The sequence below is a fragment of the Dendrobates tinctorius genome, unplaced genomic scaffold, assembly GCF_039654945.1.
Source record: "Dendrobates tinctorius isolate UK_male_01 unplaced genomic scaffold, ASM3965494v1 ptg000462l, whole genome shotgun sequence".
NCBI lineage: Eukaryota > Metazoa > Chordata > Amphibia > Anura > Dendrobatidae > Dendrobates > Dendrobates tinctorius.
Genome location: NW_027362124.1, coordinates 255,001 through 260,000, shown reverse-complemented (window position 1 = coordinate 260,000; position 5,000 = coordinate 255,001). Strand labels below are relative to the sequence as shown.

The window sequence follows — 5,000 nt, the reverse complement described above, 5'->3', positions numbered from 1 at the left end:
TTGACGTCCGAGTAGTCGTGGCCGAGTGGTTAAGGCGATGGACTACAAATCCTTTGGGGTCTCCCCGTGCAGGTTCATATCCTGCCAACTACGTCTGTGTTTCAATAACTGTTTGACCTTTTATCTTTGTTGTTCAATTTGCATGTTTTCTAGTCTATTCCCCATGACAGTGATCTGTGATGGAGCGAGTTTCTAGGACCAAACTGACTTTATCTTTGACTGTTCTTTAGATAATCTATTCTGGAGCAACATTACATGTGCGACTTGCCGCTAATCAAAAGAAGCACCGTGGGTGCCTTCAGGTAATAGGTTTTTCTCTTGATCTTGTCCAGCAGCCACAGACCTCTGTCCTGGCTAAAGGACTGGGACATGCACTTTGATTTGCACAAACCTTAAATTATCTCTCAGATGAAGCCTTTTACCATGCAATGCAAATCTTTATCAACTACTGGATGAACAGTTTTCTAACAGTATAAGTTTTGCAATTTATTTTTTTCACACTTTTTCCAAGTAACAGATACAGCAATCTTTTTACTAGCCACTTTTCATCAACATTTCAAACTGTCCTAGCTGTGATATCGTGGAAATGTTGGTAAATTTGTGGAATGAAAGGTTATAAGATATCAATTTACCATTGTGTATGATTGCAGATTTGCACTGCAGCTTTGGAGCCTGTTTTCGCCATCGTTCACGATTTCATATGCGTTATTCAGCACAACAAGCCGCAGCCATGATTGCGTCATGGTTGGTTCCATGGTGTAATGGTTAGCACCATTTTTATGATGAAACAAGCAATTTAAAATCCACATAATAATAGACAAAAAAAGAGTTCAAGGACTCATGGTCAAAGCTGTCAATATCAATCATTGTCTATGTCATACCAAGCAATCTCATACTCTGTGACTTGAGTCAATATTCACATAACACTCTTTCCAAGTGGGTGAATCTGACAAGGATTTGAAGCCAAAATGGCTGCAGGAAGTGTTTTCGATTTTTCTCTAAGCCATCTTTTCTTGTGTTTTCCAGAATTTCCTAAAGTGCCTTATAAACATTTTTGGTGGTGTTTTTCTAAAAATTCTTTTCGGCGTCTTTTGAATGTGTTTTGTGGCTTTTTTTGTAGCACACAAAAGTCAATCAGGACCCTTTATAGGGTCTTTCGAACCTTACCCTTGACTTGTATTATAGGTATGGAGCTGTTCAAAGTGAAAAACAGCTGAAGATTGATATGGTAATTTCAGTTAACCGCTGGACATTTTTGGAAACTTGAGATGGTTAATAGACGCTCCAAATCCTGATCAAATGAACATCAAGTCTTTTTTACTTGGAAATGATTATGTTCAGTCTTCTCAGCATTTTTGTATTATTTTTAAGGATGTTTTTGGAGCTGACTGACTCCAAATCCACATTATGAAGAGGGAAAAGCATTAAACTGTGAATGGTTCCCATTGATGATGACTTTAAATCAGATTTTTGCATTTTACTGAGACCTTCTTTTTCTTTTCTATTTCTGAGATGTCTTCCAGAGGGTTGATCTCTGAGCTTGATCATGGTGCTATTAGAAAACGTGTGTGAAACTCATAACAGCTTGACGTCTGAGTAGTTGTGGCCGAGTGGTTAAGGCGATGGGCTAGAAATCCATTGGGGTCTCCCCGCGCAGGTGCAAATCCTGCCGACTACGTCTATGTTTAAAATAACTTTTTGACCTTTTCTCTTTGTTGTTCAATTTGCATGTTTACTAGTCTATTCCCCATGACAGTGATCTGTGATGGAGCGAGTTTCTAGGACCAAACTGACTTTATATTTGACTGTTCTTTAGATAATCTATTCTGGAGCAACATTACATGTGTGACTTGCCGCTAATCAAAAGAAGCATCGTGGGTGCCATCAGGTAAGAGGTTTTTCTCTTGATCTTGTCCAGCAGCCACAGACCGCTGTCCCGGCTAATGGACTGGGACATGCACTTTGATTTGCACAAACCTTAAATTATCTCTCAGATGAAGCCTTTTACCATGCAATGCTAATCTTTATCGACTACTGGATGAACAGTTTTCTAACAGTATAAGTTTTGCAATTTATTTTTTTCACACTTTTTCCAAGTAACAGATACAGCAATCTTTTTACTAGCCACTTTTCATCAACATTTCAAACTGTCCTAGCTGTGATATCGTGGAAATGTTGGTAAATTTTTGGAATGAAAGGTTATAAGATATCAATTTACCATTGTGTATGATTGCAGATTTGCACTGCAGCTTTGGAGCCTGTTTTCGCCATCGTTCACGATTTCATATGCTTTATTCAGCACAACAAGCCGCAGCCATAGCTATGTCATGGTTGGTTCCATGGTGTAATGGTTAGCACTCTGGACTTTGAATCCAGTGATCTGAGTTCAGATCACAGTGGAACCTGGGCACACATTTCGATTTTTCCATCTGCACTCAGATCGACGATTTAAAATCCACATAATAAAAGACAAAAAAAGAGTTCAAGGATTCATGGTCGAAGCTGTCAATATCACTCATTGTCTATGTCATAACAAGCAATCTCATACTCTGTGACTTGAGTCAATATTCACATAACACTTTTTCCAAGTGGGTGAATCTGACAAGGATTTGAAGCCAAAATGGTTTCAGGAAGTGTTTTTGATTTTTCTCTAAGCCATCTTTTCTTGTGTTTTCCAGAATTTCCTAAAGTGCCTTATAAACCTTTTTGGTGGTGTTTTTCTAAAAATTCTTTTCGGCGTCTTTTGAATGTGTTTTGTGGCTTCTTTTGTAGCACACAAAAGTCAATCAGGACCCTTTATAGGGTCTTTCGAACCTTACCGTTGACTTGTATTACAGGTATGGAGCTGTTCAAAGTGAAAAACATCTGAAGATTGATATGGTAATTTCAGTTAACCGCTGGACATTTTTGGAAACTTGAGATGGTTAATAGATGCTCCAAAGCCTGATCAAATGAACATCAAGTCTTTTTTACTTGGAAATGATTATGTTCAGTCTTCTCAGCATTTTCGGATTATTTTTAAGGATGTTTTTGGAGCTGACTGACTCCAAATCCACATTATGAAGAGGGAAAAGCTTTAAACTGTGAATGGTTCCCATTGATGATGACTTTAAATCAGATTTTTGCATTTTACTGAGACCTTGTATTTTCTTTTCATTTTCTGAGATGTCTTCCAGAGGGTTGATCACTGAGCGTGATCATGGTGCAATAACTTGGTGCAATAGTTTTCTAATAAGAAAACATGTGTGAAGCTCATAACAGCTTGACATCCGAGTAGTCGTGGCCGAGTGGTTAAGGCGATGGACTTGAAATCCATTGGGTTCTCCCCGCGCAGGTACAAATCCTGCCGACTACGTCTATGTTTCAATAACTTTTTGACCTTTTATCTTTTTTGTTCAATTTGCATGTTTACTATTCTATTCCCCATGACAGTGATCTGTGATGGAGCGAGTTTCTAGGACCAAACTGACTTTATCTTTGATTGTTCTTTAGATAATCTATTCTGGAGCAACATTACATGTGCGACTTGTCGCCAATCAAAAGAAACACCGTGGGTGCCATCAGGTAAGAGGTTTTTCTCTTGATCTTGTCCAGCAGCCACAGACCGCTGTCCTGGCTAATGGACTGGGACATGCACTTTGATTTGCACAAACCTTAAATTATCTCTCAGATGAAGCCTTTTACCATGCAATGCTAATCTTTATCGACTACTGGATGAACAGTTTTCTAACAGTATAAGTTTTGCAATTTATTTTTTTCACACTTTTTCCAAGTAACAGATACAGCAATCTTTTTACTAGCCACTTTTCATCAACATTTCAAACTGCACTAGCTGTGATATCGTGGAAATGTTGGTAAATTTGTGGAACGAAAGGTTATAAGATATCAATTTACCATTGTGTATGATTGCAGATTTGCACTGCAGCTTTGGAGCCTGTTTTCGCCATCGTTCACGATTTCATATGCTTTATTCAGCAAAACAAGCTGCAGCCATGATTGCGTCATGGTTGGTTCCATGGTGTAATGGTTAGCACTCTGGACTTTGGATCCAGTGATCTGAGTTGAAATCTCAGTAGAACCTCAGCACACATTTTGATTTTTCCATCTGCACTCAGATCGACGATGCCCAATGTTTATGATGAAACAAGCAATTTAAAATACACATAATAAAAGACAAAAAAAGAGTTCAAGGATTCATGGAATACCATGGTCAAAGCTGTCAATCAAGTAGGATTAGCAAAAATTAAAATTGTCTGTCACTCATTGTCTATGTCATACGAAGCAATCTCATACTCTGTGACTTGAGTCAATATTCACATAACACTCTTTCCAAGTGGGTGAATCTGACAAGGATTTGAAGCCAAAATGGCTTCAGGAAGAGTTTTTGATTTTTCTCTAAGCCATCTTTTCTTGTGTTTTCCAGAATTTCCTAAAGTGCCTTATAAACATTTTTGGTGGTGTTTTTCTAAAAATTCTTTTCGGCGTCTTTTGAATGTGTTTTGTGGCTTTTTTTGTAGCACACAAAAGTCAATCAGGACCCTTTATAGGGTCTTTCGAACCTTACCCTTGACTTGTATTATAGGTATGGAGCTGTTCAAAGTGAAAAACAGCTGAAGATTGATATGGTAATTTCAGTTAACCGCTGGACATTTTTGGAAACTTGAGATGGTTAATAGATGCTCCAAAGCCTGATCAAATGAACATCAAGTCTTTTTTACTTGGAAATGATTATGTTCAGTCTTCTCAGCATTTTTGGATTATTTTTAAAGATGTTTTTGGAGCTGACTGACTCCAAATCCACATTATGAAGAGGGAAAAGCTTTAAACTGTGAATGGTTCCCATTGATGATGACTTTAAATCAGATTTTTGCATTTTACTGAGACCTTGTATTTTCTTTTCATTTTCTGAGATGTCTTCCAGAGGGTTGATCACTGAGCTTGATCATGGTGCTATTAGAAAACATGTGTGAAACTCATAACAGCTTGACGTCCGAGTAGTC

General features: G+C 38.0%; 3 non-coding genes across 3 annotated transcripts; all 3 read left to right on the top strand.

Annotated features, from left to right (window-relative positions):
• Positions 1 to 11: 11 nt before the first annotated feature.
• TRNAC-ACA (transfer RNA cysteine (anticodon ACA)) lies at positions 12 to 93 on the top strand. Its single transcript has one exon. It is a non-coding gene; the product is annotated as a tRNA-Cys (tRNA).
• Positions 94 to 1,596: 1,503 nt separating this feature from the next.
• On the top strand, positions 1,597 to 1,678 carry TRNAS-AGA (transfer RNA serine (anticodon AGA)). Its single transcript has one exon. It is a non-coding gene; the product is annotated as a tRNA-Ser (tRNA).
• A 1,595-nt stretch (positions 1,679 to 3,273) lies between these two features.
• On the top strand, positions 3,274 to 3,355 carry TRNAS-UGA (transfer RNA serine (anticodon UGA)). Its single transcript has one exon. It is a non-coding gene; the product is annotated as a tRNA-Ser (tRNA).
• The last annotated feature ends 1,645 nt before the right edge of the window (positions 3,356 to 5,000 follow it).